Here is an 18,223-nt window from a genome sequence, read left to right as displayed (position 1 = left end):
GAGTGAGAGAGGATCCCAGAGGGGTTTGGGAGCTTGAAGACCCGGCTGCCAGCAGAGGAATGGATTCTGAAGTGATGTTGAGACACGACCCCTGCAGTTCCCTGCAGCCTCGTTCAGGAGCCATCTCTTCCTGAGTCATTCTTGCTTCAGGCCAGACAACCCCAATTCTTTCAATATTACTCATACATTTTGGCTTTGAGCCTCTTACTCTCTGGACATTTTGGCTTTGAGCCTCTTACTCTCTGGACAGTCTCCTCTGAACCGGCTGCCTTTGGCAACCTTCCTCCCAGAACTGAATGTTCTTTGCTGGTGAGCGCTGATCCAAGTCCACCTCCCCAGTTCTGAGCCCTATGCTTTCATTAATTCAACCTAAGATGACCAGATTCCACTTGGCAGCTTCGTGGCATTGGATCAGTGACAAATCCAAAGAGCAGACAGAAATCTATCTGATAATATATCAGCTCCCTTGTTAGACACGGGAGAATGTAGGGTGGAAGGAGACCCGTGGTTTGTCAAAGAAGTTAGAAAGATGTTTAACATGTTGGCGAGTGGCGAATGTCTAAAGGTGTGGGATCAGGGAACAGGGTGGAATATGTGGGACATTCCGCAGGGGTGGGTAAGGCTGGCCAGACTGGCACTTCACCCATCACATTGAACCTAGTTACTGAGCAAGGCCAATCAGGCACCTTTACCTGGAGATCCACAGACCATTAGGGTTCAGGAGTGTCACAAGAGAAAGGGGAGGGTGCAAGGGAACCCTAGGAAATATCTTTCAACCCCAGCTATTGCGGTTACACTGGAGTTACGGCTGGTCTAAGTCTCTGGGCACCAGGACGCATGGGGTCCCTGACTCTAGAAGGGGCAGGATAAAGTGTGGGAGAAGGAATATAGTCTTTGGTGTCGGATCTAGATCTCAAGCCTGTCTCTACTACTTATTTCCTGTGTAACAACTAGAATTTGGCACACTGCTTAGCTTCTTGGACCCTCAGTTTCCACATCTGTAAAATGGAAAGTAATTAATATCTCTACCCTTCAGAGCTGGCTGCTGAAGAGATGGTACCAGTGCCATCCAGTGCCACTTTCCTGTTCATTTCTGGGCCTTTGTTTTGGTTATTCCCTCAGAAGCACATTTTACACAACCTAGTTTTGCCTATCTCCTGGTCATTCTTCACATCTTATCTGGCTCTTTTCTGTCTCCTGCAAGCCCTCCTCGGTTAAGTGTCCCTCTCCTGCCCGCTTCACTTACCCCCTTCCTAGGAGTAACTGCACCACATCAGAACTCTTTACCTGTCCGTCTTCCCCCAGATCTATGGAGGCAGGAGCAGGATCTTGCCACCATCGTACCCCAAGTTCAAGGCACACACAGGGTACTCAACAGATGTGTTGATGAAGTGAAGTTTTGAAGATGAAGTGAGATCGCGCAGGTTTAGCCCACGACTCCCAAACATGAAACATGAAACACTAGGAACAAGAAAGAATGCTGACCCACATTCTACCCTCTCTAGGTGCTTTGGCTCCCTTAAAATTCTCCCCAAAGCCTGTGGGGGGACTCCAGAGAAGAAATCACAGACTCTGGAAACAGAATGCACGGGTTCCTATCCTGCCTCTGCCACTCACCAGCTCTATGATTGACCCTATCTGTGCCTCAGTTTACCCATCCATGAAATGAGTCATAATGTTGCCATGGAGATGAAATAAGCTACTATTGGCATAATGCTTGTAACAGTGCCTGGAACGTAATAAATACCATGAAAGTATTCAATAAACATCTGCAAAATGCCCCACAGCAGTCCTCCTGGCTGTCCTGCCATGCTCCTTCTCTCCCACTCCAGCTGCCTGTGATGATCTCCCACTATTATTGATGACAAAAATGGCACCTAATCTAACCTTATGGAGTCTAGGCAACCTCTGTCTCGGTTAGATTGCAATCAGCCACACTCCTCTGATGACTGAAACCGTGGCTTCTCACGCTCTGATGTGCCTCTGAATCAAGATCCCTCTGGATCTTGTAGATTCTGATTTGGAAGCTGGGGCAGGCCCGAGATGCTGAATTTCTAACAAGCTCCCAGGGGATGCTGTTGTTGTAGGTCCATGGACCACAGTTCACTTAACAAGGACCTAAACAATAAGGATTTGTTTTTCTCACAAGTAGGTGAGAAACAAGCATATAAGTTAATATTAGAAAGATGATTAGAAAGAAAGAAATCAAAAGGTACCCAGACAGGGGTAGTTTCTACCATTGTTTCAGCATTTTAATGTTGTCAGGGTCTGTGATTCTCTTGGCTACAAAATGGCTGCTTCAGCTCCTGCCATCAAGTCCAAGACCCAGGCAGAAAGAAGGGGGATAGGTCAAGAGGAGGACCAGTTCTGAGCATGCCTTTTTAATACAAAAGCAAAAGCTATCCCATACACCTCTACCAGAGCCCCGCGTACATCTCATAGGCAAGAACGCTTTCACATGGCCACCGCTAGCTTCAAGGAAGAATGGGAAGGTGTTTGGGCACAGTCCTGCCTAAAACAAAATGGAAAAGAATGAGAGAAATTAATAAGAGATAAGTAACTGGCAATATCAGCCGGTCTGTGCATATGCCCAGATTCATGTACATACTACTTTTCATCACCCTCAGAAAATTATGGAATCAGTAAAATAATTTTTCCCTGCCTCTAGGGGTCAGGGATGATGCATTACCTTTGATCTGAATAAGCACCTTAAGCATGAAATCTTTCCAGAAAGCTTCTCAAACTATCATACACATAAGGAGGGCAATGGAATAGTGAAATTCTGCCCACTCCTCCCATCAGCTGTTTCCCTTCTTGTATTACCTTTTTAAATAATAATTTTATTGAGATATAATTCATATACTATAAAGTTCATCCTTGGAAAGTGTATAATTCCATGGTTTTCAGTACAGTGACAGACTTGCACAACCATCACCACTATCAGTTTTAGAACACTTTCATCACCCCCAATGGAAACTCCGTATCCACTAGCAGTCACTCCTCACTCCCCTTCCCCCAGCCTCTGGCAACCACTAATCTATATTTTGTTTCTATGGATTTGCCTATTCTGGATGTTTCACATAATGGGATTATACAATATGCAATATTTCACTCAGCATAATACCTTCTACATTCATCCATGTTGTCACAAACGGCAAGAGTTTATTCTTTTTTATGGCTGAGTAATATTCCATTTTACATATATATATATATATATATATACATACATATATATGTATATATGTGTATATTTAATATCACAGCTTCTTTATCCATTCATCTGTTGCTGGACACTTAGGTTGCTTCCATATCCTGGCTATTGTAAATAGTGCTTCTATGAACACTGAGGTGCACACATCTTTTCAAATCAGTGCTTTCATTCCTTCCTTCAATGAAGCTAGTTTGCACTGGGCTTTGGTCACTGGCAGCTGAAAGCACGTGGCTAATACAGGTACGCATTATAACAGCATGGTGACAGGCATGGGCTCCAGCAGCTGACCAACTCGAGTTGAATTCCCATCCTGTCACTTGCTAACCACCTGATCTCACTTCCAAAAGCTTCAATTTCTTCAGCTTCAAAAGGGGGAAACAGAAACATCCTCACCATGGGATTCATTGAGAGGGCCCAGCACACAGTACTAGGAATGTCACAGTGCTTCATGGCTTTTTTCTAAACCACAGGGAACGCTGCTAAATATTCTGAAATAACCTCAATGGGAAAAGAATTTGAAAAAGAATAGATACATGTCATATGTAGAACTGAATCACTTTGCTGTATACCTGAAACTAATGCAACATTGTTAATCAACTATGCTCCAATATAAAATAACAATTTTAAATAAACAAACAAACAAATGAACCAAATGGAAGCCCTGGGAGCTTCAACAGTTCACTGGACCTGCTCAGCTGCCCGTGCTGGTGGGCGATGGTCCTGGGAGCCCTCCTGGGCCTTGCTCTTGGGCCTTGCATTTATCACCATTGTCTGAGTCCATGTGTTGGGCTTTTAAAGATGAGTGGCTGGGGCTTCCCTGGAGGCGCAGTGGTTAAGAATCTGCCTGCCAATGCCAGGGACATGGGTTCAATCCCTGCTCCGGGAAGATCCCACATGCCACGGAGCAACTAAGCCCATGCGCCACAACTACTGAGCCTGTGCTCTGGAGCCCGCAAGCCACAATTACTGAAGCCAGTGAGCCTAGAGCCCATGCTCCACAACAAGAGAAGCCACCGCAGTGAGGAGCCCATGTACCACAATGAAGAGTAGCCCCCGCTCACCACAACAAGAGAAAGCCCGTGTGCAGCAACGAGGATGCAACACAGCCAATAAGCAAATAAATAAATAAATTAAAAAAAAAAAAAAAAGAATCTGCCTGCCAATGCAGGGGACACGGGTTCGATCCCTGCCCCAGGAAGATACCACATGCCACGGAGCAACTAAGCCCATGTGCCACAACTATTGAGCCTGAACTCTAGAGCCAGTGAGCCACAGCTATTGAGCCCATGTGCCACAACCACTGAAGCCCATGTGCCTAGAGCCCATGCTCAGCAACGAGAGGCCACCACAATGAGAAGCCCATGCACCACAATGAAGAGTAGTCCCCACTCACCTCAGCTAGAGAAAGCCCGTGTGCAGCAACGAAGACTCAACATAGCCAATTAAATAAATAAATAAATAAATAAATAAATTTATTTAAAAAAAATATGTATGTAAGTGGCTTGGGGTTTCCCTGGTGGCGCAGTGGTTGGGAATCTGCCTGCAAATGCAGGGGACACGGGTTCGAGCCCTGGTCCAGGAAGATTCCACATGCCGCGGAGCAACTAAGCCCATGCGCCACAACTATTGAGCCTGTGCTCTAGAGTTCGTGAGCCACAACTATTGAGCCCACATGCCACAATTACTGAAGCCTGCATGCCTAGAGCCCCTGCTCCTCAACAAGAGAAGTCACTGCAGTGAGAAGCCCACGCACTGCAACAGAGTAGCCCCTGCTCACCGCAACTAGAGAAAGCTTGTGTGCAGCAACAAAGATGCAACATAGCCAAAAATAAATAAATTTATGTATATATAAAAAAAGATAAGTGGCTGAGCTGCTGTTGTGTGGAGCTTGGACAAAGAGGCCTTGGCTAAGATGGGAGCCCCAGGCCATAGTCCAATTGGCCACATGAAATCGTTTCCCTCTGAGGTACTGCCACCTCCCCAGGGTGTTATAAGATGTGGGACATGGGTGGGGACATGCCAGTCTCTGGCCCATGTCTAGTCCTGGGGACAATTCTGCTCCCCTTGGCATCCATTGCTCTGTCTCCCCTCCATCTAAGATACTTGCCTTTCCCCTGCATCCTCAGTGATGACCCAACGTAAGTCCTGCGACAGATAACATTTTGAAGAATGAAGCCAGAGATGGGGGCTGTTTTGAGGTTGCTTCTGCTTTCCTCCTTATCACCCAGTCCCTTTCAGGTGAGAGAACACAAAGTCTGGTTTCCTTCTTGGGGCAAGGAAGGGAAAAAATCCACTGGGAACACACTATGAGTTAATAGCTTGCTAAATTATCTTGTCATCATATGAGTACGCTTACTCTGATTATTTTTCATAATACTACCATTATTACTTGAAAACTATTCCTTTACATATACTTCAGTTGGGAATATATTTACCAGTTTACCGTAGAGTAAATATAGCTTTAGCTCAAATCCAAGACCTCAAGGATGTGTTATAAATGGTTTAGTGCAGTGTCTGGCACCTACTGGAACCATGATAAATACTAGTTTTCCTCCCAGAGTGTTCACTAAGAACAGTTCCTGGTGAGGTGTTATATATCAAGATTTGACTATTTTTTTTAAGGTGCTGGCTGGCAGTATACTATTTTTTTTTTAATATTTATTTACTTATTTATTTGGTTGTGCTGGGTCTTAGTTGCGGCAGGCGGGCTCCTTAGTTGTAGCATGCAAACTCTTAGTTGTGGCATGTAAACTCTTAGTTGTGGCAGGTAAACTCTTAGTTGTGGTATGTATGTGGGATCTAGTTCCCTGACCAGGGGTAGAACCTGGGGCCCCTGCATTGGGAGCACAGAGTCTTACCCACCGCACCACCACGGAAGTCCCTATTTCCTTTTTAAATTGATGTATCGCTAATTTACAGTGTTGTTAGTTTCTGGTATACAGCAAAGTGATTCAGTATACGTGTGTGTATGTATATGTATATTCTTTTTCAGATTCTTTTCTATTATAGGTTATTACAAGATATTGTGTATATGTCCCTGTGCTATACAGTAGGTCCTTGTTGATTATTTTATATATAGTCGTGTGTATATGTTAATCCCAAACTTCTAATTTATCCCTCCCCACTTCCCCTTTGGTAACCATAGCATTGTTTTCTATGTCTGGGAGTCTGTTTCTGTTTTGTAAATAAGTTCATTTGTATCATTTTTTTAGATTCCACATATAAGTGATATTATACAGTGTTTGTGTTTCTCTTTCTAACTTCCTTCCCTTAATATGACAAACTCTAGGCCCATCCACGTTGCTGCAAATGCAAATGGCATTATGATTTCATTCTTTTTTATCTGGCTGAGTAATATATATGTACACCCCACATCTTCTTTACCCATTCATCTGTCAATGGACATTTAGATTGTTTTCATGTCTTGGCTATTGTAAATGGTGCTGCTATGAACATTGGGGTTGCACGTATATTTAGGGCTGACTATCTTTTAGATAAAGAGTGAAAATTCCAGAATAACATGTACAGTGTGACACCTTTTCTTTTTTTAAAGCACATAGACAGCAACAGTATGTGGATTCTATAGGACAAAAAATTTAGAAAAACATCTGGAAGGATAGACTCCAAGTACACTGAACAGAGGCAGGGAAGGAGAGCCCAGGATTGGCAATGGCAGCTAAAGGGGACTTGTCCTTACCTGTTATATTTTAATTGTTTTAAGGAGAAGATATTCATATTCTATGTGTACAATTAAAATCATTTTTACAATAGAGAAACAAGTGGGTGGGAGAGGAGCCAAGCAGCCCCAAGGAAAGCTATGCACAGAACACCCTTTGCTTTGCTTTTTGGCCCTTGGGTCTCTAACATGGGGTTTCTATAACTGCACGGAGTTTTATTTGTTTGTTTGAGAAAGGGACAAGGATCCCATTCTCTGAAATCTGGTTGACTCACTGCTCCAAATATCAAAGAATTTCACCTTTCTGGGTCTGTTCCAGACTTCCAACAAACTCTGGACAGCCTCTGGAGAGTGTAAACTTGGAAGCAAAAAGGAGGACCTATGTGGGCAGTGGAGCGAGAGGGAATCCAGAACACTGGTGAAAAGGCTAGCTGGGTCTGGAGGTCAGGCTTAAGTATCTTTACCCTCCAAAGACAAGACTTTTTAAAAAGTTAAATAATTAATTAATTAATTTATTTATTGGCTGAGTTGGGTCTTCATTGCTGCACGTGGGCTTCCTCTAGTTGCCGCTAGCGGGGGCTACTCTTTGTTACGGTGCTTGGTCTTCTCATTGCAGTGGCTTCTCTTGTTGTGGAGCACAGGCTCTAGGCAGGCAGGCTTCAGTAGTTGTGGCACTCAGGCTCAGTAGTTGTGGCTCCTGGGCTCTAGAGTGCAGGCTCAGTAGTTGTGGTGCACGGGCTTAGTTGCTCCGCAGCATGTGGGATCTTCCAGGACCAGGGCTCGAACCCATGTCCCCTGCATTAGCAGGCAGATTCTTAACCACTGCACCACCAGAGAAGCCCCTACCCTTCAAAGACTTTTGTTTTTCTTGCCTCTATTCCATGCTTTTTATTTAGTTTATTCACAACGTGTTAATATGAAGTCCTTCAATGACTTTTTTTTTTAACAGAATAAACTGCATATATTTAGAGTGTACAATTTGGTATTCCTTTTTCTTATTAGTAATGTATATATGGCAATACCAATCTCCCAATTCATCCCCCCCCCAACCCTCCCCGCCTTCCCCACTTGGTGTCCATATGTTTGTTCTCTACATCTGTGCCTTCAAAGACTTTTATATTTCCTCTCATGGAACACGTTTGAAAGATTGCATTTATCTAATCAAACATAGCCTTCATAACAAATTCATTTTCTCTTTGGTTGTCTTATCTAATACTACTAAACGTAGCTGCAGAGAAATATGAGTTTGGAATTAAGAGGAGTTACCCCCACTAAGTTAGCATCACACAGTCAAAAAGTAAAACTCGATATTGAACGAACCCCTGTTCAGAGCTATTGCCACTGTGTCATCTTGGGTGGCGTACTTTACATCACTCACTTTTTGTTCCATTATCTTTAAAACAGAGCTTAAGTAAACTAGTATTTGTGAACAAATTGGAACAATGCTCTTGGCTTTCATACAGAAGGCACCCAATTAATGTTAGGTTTCCCTTATCTAGCAAAGATGTTTCTGTACCTTATCAGCCACAAAATAATACAAAAAGTTATCATTCCGTGAAGCTTTCGTTGAGAAAAACCTCACTTTCGAAGACCATGGAATAGGAACCTCTGGCTGAATAATTTCCCTTTCTGACACTCCATGTTTCTTTTCCCTTAAAAATTTCTTTTCTTCATAGCCTATATTACCATCTAACCAGCTTTATACACGTACTTATTCTTTTTGTTTATCGTCTGTCCCTCCACTGAGACGTCAGCTCTATAGGGGCAGTGATCTGTGTCCATCTTGTTCTCTGTTGCATCTCTGGCAGCAAGCCCAGTGCTGGCACAGAAGAGCTCCAAGAAGTGTGTTGGATGCATGAATGAAGACTCCTAAATTTTCTCCAGGTCTGCATATGGTCCCACCATCTCAGACCATTTGGAATCTTGAGGAAGGATTCTTGTCAAGGTGTATATTGTAGCCTCCAGTCTTAGGTGTCTCCTTCAGTTTGTCCTTGACCCACGTCCACATCAGGCGTCTAACAACATGGTCCTGCTTCAGTCTCAAATCCAGCTCACTTTCCTCACTGCCACCAGAGGGCTCTTTTTAAAGTGTTGGATCTGGTCGTGTCGCTCTTTTCTGGAAGGAAGTATGTTGCTTCTTGATGGCTAGATCCCCATGTTATATGTTCACACCAGTTAGGATGCTCCTGCATTTTTTAAAAAACCAGACATCATACTTGCAACTGGTTTAAACAATGTGGACATGAATTGAATCCAATAAAGAGTCTAGATATGGAGAAGACTTTGAGGCTGATTTGACCCCATGGTTCCTGCCCCATTGGCCTTGGCTCAGTCCTACGTAGGTTTCATTCACAGGGTGGTAGAGAGAAAGGAGCTTCAGTGCTGGCCTCGCTTCCTCACTCAACAATGTCCAGAAGAGGAGAGACCAATGTATCTTTTTTAAAAAAATTTATTGACGTATAGTTGATTTACAATGTTGGGCTAATTTCTGCTGTACAGCAAAGTGACTCAGTTATACATATATATATACATATATTCTCTTTTTCATATTCTTTTCTTTTATGGTTATCACAGGACACTGAATATAGTCCCTATGCTATAGAGTAGGACCTAGTTGTTTACCCATTCTATACATAAAAGCTTGTATCTGCTAATCCCAAACTCCCAGTGTTTCCCTCCCCCCACTCCCTTGGCAATCACAAGTCTGTTCTCTATATGTATGAGTCTGTTTGTCTTTCGTAGATATGTTCATTAGTGTTGTATTTTAGATTCCACATATAAGTGATATCATATGGTATTTGTCTTTGTCTGACTTACTACACTTAGTATGATAATCTCTAGGTCCATCCACATGGCTGCAAATGGCATTATTTCATTCTTTTTTATGACTATTATTCCATTGTATGTATACACCACATCTTCTTTATCCATTCATCTGTCGATGGACATTTAGGTTGTTTCCAGGGAGAGACCAATGTATCTTAAGGCTCTCTTCCAAACATCATGAACCCTTGTCTAACTTCCCTCTGGACTAAGTTGGGTCATTGCTCCTTCTTAAACCAGTCCCTGTCTCTAGGAGAAAGCCATGCTTTGGTTGACCTAGGTCTAGATTTCTGAATCAATCTCTGATGTGGAGGATGTAATATCATAATTGGTTTTTATCAATCAGGCTCCTCCCTTTTCCTGCTTCCATGGAGCTGAGGGTCAATGCCTCTAGAGGCTTCTTTTTTTATTTTATTTTTTTAAGCTCTTTATTGGGGTATAATTGCTTTACACTGTTGTGCCAGTATCTGCTGTACAACAAAGTGAATCAGCTGTATTTATACATATATTCCCATATCCCCTCCCTCCCACAACTCCTTTCCACCCTCCCTATCCCAGCCCTTTAAGTCATCACCCATCATCGAGTTGATCTCCCTGTGTTACGCAACAGCTTCCCACTAGCTATCTATTTTACATTTGGTAGTGTATATATGTCAATGCTACTCTCTCACTTCATCCCAGCTTCCTCTTCATCCCTCTAGAGGCTTCTGAATGGTGGAGAGGAGGTGTGAAGGGTGTTGAAGGAATAATAGAATCTGCCTTACAATATATATCACGGCACCCTGTACACTATTCCTTCAATTATTACAATTATTACTTTGAATAAATGAGAGTAAAGGAATAAATGAATGAGTAGGGTTTCACCTGTTAAAGATGAAAAGAAAGATTTCCAAGAAAGTTGGAACAGTCCATAAAGCCAAGACTTCCTAAGGTTTGTTACAACTAGAGCCTGGGGTGGTAGGGCTGGGAAGAATTTACAGGAATTAGACCGAGTGAGTGTATTAGGGTTCTCCAGAGAAACAGAACTAATAGGATGTACACAGAAAGAGATTTATTATAAGGAATTGGTTCACACGATTATGGAGGCTAAGTCCAGACCTAGGGGAGCCCATGGTATTGTTTCAGTCCAAGTCCACAGCCTGAGAACCAGCAGAGGTGATGGTGTAAGTTCCAGCCTGCATCTGAGTCCGAAGACGGATGTCCCAGCTCAAAACAGTCAGGCAGAGAGAAAGAATTCTTTCTTATTTAGCCTTTTATTCTATTCAGGGCTTCAACAGATTAGATGAGGCCCACCCACACTGAGGAGGGCAATGTGCTTTACTCAGACTAGTGATTCAAATGTTAATCTCATCCAGAAATAATGTTTCTGGATGATATTAACAGACACACCTCACCCAGAAATAATGTTTAATCAACTATCTGGGCACGCTTTGGCCCAGTCAAGTTGACACACAGAAATTAACCATCACAGTGGGTCTTAGTCAAATTGTAGAAGGTCTTGAATGCCATGAAAAAGCGGTTGGATTTACCCTTTAGTCATTCAACCATTCACATATTTTTTGATCTCCTGCTCCATCAACTGTGCAAGGAGGGAGGGATAAGATGATAAAATAATGCAGATATGATCTCTGACCTCAAGGAAGTATGGGGAGATACAGTCATCCCCCGGGTATCTGCAGGGGATTGGTTTCAGGATCCCCTGCAGTTAACCAAAATTCATGGATACTCAAGTCCCATAAAATGCCATAGTATTTGCATATAGCCTACGCACATCCTCCTGTATACTTTAAATCATCTCTAGATGCTTGGCACTCTTATGGATGTAGGTACCATTGGTCTACATGGTACCAATGAAGATAATTTTTCTCATCTATGAGTTTCTTAAACTCTGCTGGGAACACTGATGATGCTTCAGCACCAGCCAATGCTGATTCCTCCTTCATCTTTAAGTTCTTGAGGCCGCAGATATACAAAGCCAGCCAGCCAACCTCTCCCTCTCCTCAAGTAGTGTTCACAGAGACTGGGTGCTTTTTCAAGCATAATTTTGCCACCATCAGGGACATGCTTCTGTGACATATATTCTGGCTACACACTTAATGCTTTCTCAGTCTTTGCAGGTACTTTATCACGAAGCAGAGAGACCGTTTTTGCCATCGTAGGGCCAACGCTGACCCTTCCGTGAATTTCAGTTTCTTTCCGCTTCCTGGTGTAAATGCTCCATTCGTTCTTAGCAACCTTACTCCCACTTAGGCAAGCCGCACGCTGCTTTTCAAAAGATTAAGATTTTTATTTCCTTGTCGAGAGATGGCACTTTAAGCTCCCTCTTAGCCTTTGAGGGGTTGCTTTGACCACTTAATTGCTCTTTAGAGGCTATTTTTTTTTCCCACAAAAACAAAGGGTGCACACAACACAAGGAGCGAGGGAGTGAGAGGAGAGGTGAATGATGCTTACTTAAGGAGCGCTGGAGAGAGGCTGAGGACCTGCACGGGGCCTGAGGCTACAGCAGAGCGAGCCTACACATCACTGCTTTCACGCGGATTCAGTGTAGTCCTCGGTACACGGCAAATTCAACTGTTGATTTTTGGAAATTTCTGGATTTTTTTTTTCAAATACTTTCGATCCGAGGTTGGTTGAATCCACATATGTGGAACCCAGATATGGAGGGCCGACTGTATAGACATTGGATAGCTAATTATCTAGACACTACCTCCTCTGGGAAAGCCTCCCTCACTGCTCACCCCCCAGTTCTCCAGGGCAGGGGTCCCCAACCCCCAGGCTGCGGCCTGTTAAAAACCCGGGCTGCACAGCAGGAGGTGAGCAGCGGGTGATGGGAGCCGAAGCTTCATCTGCAGCTCCCCATCGTCCACATTACCGCCTAAAGTATCCTCCTCTCCCCAATCCATACCACCTGTGGAAAAATTGTCGTCCACGAAGCTGGTCCCTGGTGCCACAAATGTTGGGGACCGCTGCTCCAGGGGAACCCAGTTTCTCCCTCCTCTGGGCTCCCAGGGTCCCCTGAGGTAGTGGTTATAACATAAGTCTAAGAGCACTATCCTAAGTACATACACTCACTTAGGCAGACCTCAAACAGCTGTATGCGATGGGCACCAGGACCATCCCCATTTAACAGAAAGCATAAATAACCTGCCCGGAGACACGGAGCTAGTAAGTGGTTGAGCTCAGACGTGAACCTGTCAGTCTCACTCCAGAAGGCAGACTCCTAAAAACACCACTCTGGTATACCACTCGCAATTGGGTACCAGCATCATCCCCATTCTACAGATGAGAAGACTGAGGCTCAGGCTAGGATTTGCCTAAGGCCATGGAGTTTAGGAGGTGAACCTGAAAGTGATACTTGAGCAGGGCCCTGTGGGGCTCCTGGGCACAGAGCCTTTCTGTGCCCCCTATTTCTTCGATTATAGGAAAATAGCCTTCATTCAGCCTCCATGACCCTCCCTGAGTTTCAGTGGGCAGATTCAAGCAGTTGTTAATTAGGGAAGGGAGGGGATGTGTGAGACCTGGGAGAAACAGGCAAGAGCAGCCTTGGGGCGGGTCCTGTTTCCCCAGCAACAATACACACAACAACATCTTTGAGCTATTTTGCAGATGTTGAGACCCCCTCCAGGTGGGAGACGTTAATGATTAACGATGGTGTGCTGCCCACAAGCACGTAGACCCCAGACCAGTAGGACTTGAAGGTTGATGATGCTGACTCCTGCCTACCTCACCACCCACCCGTCAGAAGGATGCAGGACTGTTACTGCCTTGATCCTTATCGCCCACCCCTGACCACGAGCCCCGACCCCTGTTCCCCAGGGAGGGGGGCACAGTTCCTGAGGCGCTAGCCACTGTGTTCCCCCTTTGCCTGGCAAAGTAATAAAGCGATTCCTTTCCACTCCTCCAAAGCTCCGTCTCCATATTTCTATTCAGCATGGGTGAACAGAGGCCAGGTTTTTCTCGGCAACAAAAGCAGGCGGGTGGCAGAGACTGAGCTTCTTCCCATCACAACTCCACACCACCCCAGGAGAGGCCGCGTACTCTCCGTGTGATGTGGAGACATAGCACTGCCCACGTTTGGTTATTTCCACGCCTGTCTCTGTTCTCCAGGGAGAGGCTCCACAAGACCAGAGACCCAATCTATTCCCCTTCATTTCTTCAGCTCCAGAACAGCTTTGGCATTTGATCCACTATGCAAATGTCTGCTGAATGAATGAAATGATGAACAAATGAAGGAATGAACGATCACGAGTGACGTTCCCAGGCCCAGGGGATGGCCTGTGATCGAGAGGGTTTTGAAATATTCTCAGCGAACTGGCAATGCGTGCAAGCCTCTGTTTCCTCGGCCTCAGGAAGAAACAAAACCCTTGAAAAGGAAGAAAGAAAATGGGCCGTAACAAGGATTCCGGGCTGGATTCCATGACATCACCCTTAAGTTGGATGTCTGGACTGGGAAACAAAGGCTCTTGTGACAGGGGCCCTGGCTGGCCCCTGGCTGCGTGGGGGAGGCAGGGAAAGAGGCCTGCCTCGACGCTGGCCTCCACCCCAAGCTTTAGCCCAGGCGCCTCTGCATTCAGCAGGTATCTCGTCCAAGGGAAAACCAGGACAGGAAACCACGTTGCCATGGAGACCAGAGAGGCCCTTCCAGACACAGGGGAAAATAAACACGTTCTGGTTGGACTTAACCCCCACGAAGCCAGGGTGGCCTCACCTCCTAGTCTGAGAGGTCCTGGTTTTCCTTAGAAATGTCCAGTGGCCTCCCCTCCAAGGGACCTCAGCACCAAGTGCTAAAGTGACAACTCCAGACTGCTCAGGGTCCCTGGGGCAGTGTCACCCTGAGGCTGAAGAAGGAAGCCATTTTTCAACTGGGATCTAAGACCTCAGTTTCCTTCATGGTTGGGGGCTTCCTGCTGACAAAGACTGACATTTATATGGTGCTTGCTGGGTGCCCGGTAAGATCTATTATCTCCCCCAATCCTCATGACAAGCCAGTGAGGAAGGCATTGTGTTACTGTCATACCCATTTTACTGATAAGGAAAGTGAAGCACAGAAGTATTGTGACTCACCCAAGGTCACCAGATAGTTGATGGTAGCACCAGAATTTGAGGCTCCTGGAGAGTTCTTGGGCAACAGAGTATAGCACTTAAGAAGACAGGACTTTGGAGCCACCAAAACTAGCTGTGTGACCTTGAGCAAGTTAATTAGTGTCTCTGAGCCTTAGTTTTCCCAGTGGTATAGATGCACCTGCCTTGAAAGATTGTTGTGGGGTTAAATTCAATGCACATTTGTTGAGCACTTACTGCATGCTAAGCCCTATCCTGGGCCTTGAAGGTACAGTGGGATGGAAGACAAATACAGTCCCAGGATCAAGCAGCTTGTAGATGGACAGAGGCACATTCGGGACAGAGGGAAGTGCCCCACAGGGAGCCCCGAGGCAGGAAGGAGTTGGCCCCTTGGAAGAACTGGAAGAAAGCCAGAGAGGCTCAGCTCCGAGCAGCGTGGAAAGGGGCAGAAGCCAGATCACATAGTACCCACGGTAGACGTCTAATTGGAAGAGGTAGGGTTCGTTCCCAGGCCTGATTCTGTGAGATTACAAAAGAAAGTCAAGTTTCAAGGGCATTGTCAGAGTTCAGTCCTGCCTGAAGGGACCTAGACTAGGGGTTTGCTAGCCAATTCTGGATGGAGAGCTAAGTCTGGCCAGCTGCTTATTTTTTAAGGGCCTGCCAACCAAAAATGGCATTTACATTTTTAAGTCATTGAAAAAGCATTTGAAAAAAATATTATGTGACATGTGAAAATTATGTGAAATGCAAATTTCCATGTCCATAAATAAAGTTTTATTGGAACACAGCCACATCCACGTTGACAGATGGGCTCTGGCCACTTTGGCGTGGGGCCAGTGAGTTCAGTAGTTTTGACAGAGATATGTGGCCCACGGAGCTGAAAATACTGAATGTCTGACCCCTGATGGGAGGAGGGTGCCCAGCCCTGGACAAGACACCTCTGGATTTGGGGAGCAGAGTGTGATCAGGGGGAAGTCGTGCATCAGGACTTTTGAAGGGCAGCGAGGCGGGAAAGCGGTAGTTCCCTGCAAGCTAGAGGTGATGCTGGTAACAAGGTGCTGAGTACCACGCGAGCTCGCTCCCGAGTCCTCACACTGCAGCAGGTTCCGTGATGCTCCTTATTTCCCACTCAAAGAAACAAGACACATATCCTTGGGACCTGGCCAAGGTTACACAGCTGGTAGGTGGCAGGGTCAGGATTTGAACACAGGCAGTTTGTGCCCTGCCCCCTCTCCCAGGTGGCATCAGTGATGAGGCAGGTGTCCCCGGGGATGCCATGGTGGACCTGCAGCTGAGAGCGCGACTCTTCACTGCACCTCACCTGAGCTACCAGCTCACCTGTCACAGAAGCTGCAGGAGAGTCTTTCAAGGCCACCAAAGCTCCTTGGATCCTGCCCTGGGTTGGAGGACTTCATTATTTGATGAAATCTTTGTGGTGATGACCATCCACTTGCCCTCAGAACCAAGTTCCTTCGCACTTCAGAGCACAGGGCTTGGGAGCCCTCCAAAACTAGCTGTGTGACCTTGGACAATTAATTAAGCTCTCTGAGCCTCTGTTTCCCCATTGGAATACAAATGTCTACCTTGAAAGACTGTTGTGAGTGTTAAATTCAGGGACACACTTTTTTTTTTAATGTTTATAGGTTTTTATTTTAATTATTTAATTCATTTATTTATTGGCTGTGTTAGGTCTTCATTGCTGCACACGGGCTTTTCTAGTTGCGGTGAGTGGTGGGTTATTCTTTGTTGTGGTGCATGGGCTCCTCATTGCTGTGGCTTCTCTCATTGCGGAGCATGGGCTCTACATGTGTGGGCTTCAGTAGTTGTGGCACGTGGGCTCAATAGTTGTGGCTCACAGGCTCTAAAGCGCAGGCTCAGTAGTTGTGGCACACGGGCTTAGTTGCTCTGTGGCATGTGGGATCTTCCTGCATCAGGGATTGAACCCGTGTCCCGTGCATTGGCAGGCGGATTCTTAACCACTGCGCCACCTAGGAAGCCCCAGGGACACACTTAGAGTATGCTGTATGCCCTGTGCCTTTGGGAGGCCAAAAACATGGACTATTCAAAGGGCTCCCTCGCCCTGTGGCTTCCCACTGGTTTGGACCAATAGGGAGCCCCAGAAGGTGACTGGGGGAAGAAAGTTGGAGAAATTTAATCTCCAGCTTCCTCCCTGCTGGGTGGTGGTACCTTAGGGTCACAGCTCCTGCCTGGTGGCCTTTTCCACACGGGCTTCTCAGTCTCTGGGTTACAGTAGTCACTCTTCCCCTTGGCCCCTTCAGGTCTAGGGGTGATAACAGAACCCAATGTAATTAGTCCCTGGGGATACATATGGTTTTCTGACTCCCTGCCCTCCTTTGGAAAGAGTCTCTTTATTAAATGCCCCTTAAATTACCTAATTTGAGTGTGCCTACACTTTCCTGCCAGGACCCTGACTGGCACACTCTTCATTTCAATTAATTTCCCAAGCACAGTAGGCTCATTATATTCTGCCCGGTCTCACAAAGGATCTGCTCTCCAACTCCCCAACACAATATTTGCAGTTGAGATTCCCATCACAACTTTATGCCAGAGGTGAATTATATCCCCTACTGGTGAGGGTGTGGGGGGCGTGGGTATTTTTAGGTACTGATGGGTAGGAATGTAATACAGTAAAGACTAAATGTAGGGGAATTTGGCAATATGTTTCAAAATTTTAAGATATCCCTTGACCTAGTAATTTCATCTTAGGAATTTATCTCAAGAAAATAATCGTACAAGTGTGAAAAGATATTCTATTACAGTCAAACCAATTGTCTATTAGTAATTGACTAGATACATTAACTCACTTGTGGATATTTTTTGAGTACCTACTAAGCTTTAAGCACTGTGCTAGCCCCTAAGGACCCAGCAGCAAACAAGTTTGATGAAGTCTTTTCTCATGGAGGTTACATTTTAGCAGTTGAATTAATTACAGCATGTGTATATAACAAATGACACAACTAGACAAAAAAAAGTTAGTAGCTCCAAAGGAATGAGTATAGAAAGATGTCAATGATATATCATTAATAGAAAAAAAAATCTGACTACAGTTTTTTACAGTAAGTAAAATAGGATCCCATTTTTATTTATTAGATTTAGAAGAAAATATGGGGGACTTCCCTGGTGGCGCAGTGGTTAAGAATCTGCCTGCTAATGCAGGGGACACGGGTTTGATCCCTGGTCCAGGAAGATCCCACATGCCATGAAGCAGCTAAGCCCATGTGCCACAACCACTGAGTCTTTGCTCTAGAGCCTGTGAGCCACAACTCCTGAGCCCACATGCCACAACTACTGAAGCCCGAGTGCCTAGAGCCTGTGCTCCACAACAAGAGAAGTCGCCGCATTGAGAAGAGTGTGCACCGCAGCAAAGAGTAGCCCCTCTCTGGCTCGCTGCAACTAGAGAAAGCCCGTGTGCAGCAATGAAGACCCAAAGC

Source organism: Hippopotamus amphibius, chromosome 9, assembly GCF_030028045.1.
Source record: "Hippopotamus amphibius kiboko isolate mHipAmp2 chromosome 9, mHipAmp2.hap2, whole genome shotgun sequence".
Taxonomy (NCBI): Eukaryota; Metazoa; Chordata; class Mammalia; order Artiodactyla; family Hippopotamidae; genus Hippopotamus; species Hippopotamus amphibius.
Note: the sequence above shows the minus strand (reverse complement) of the source record.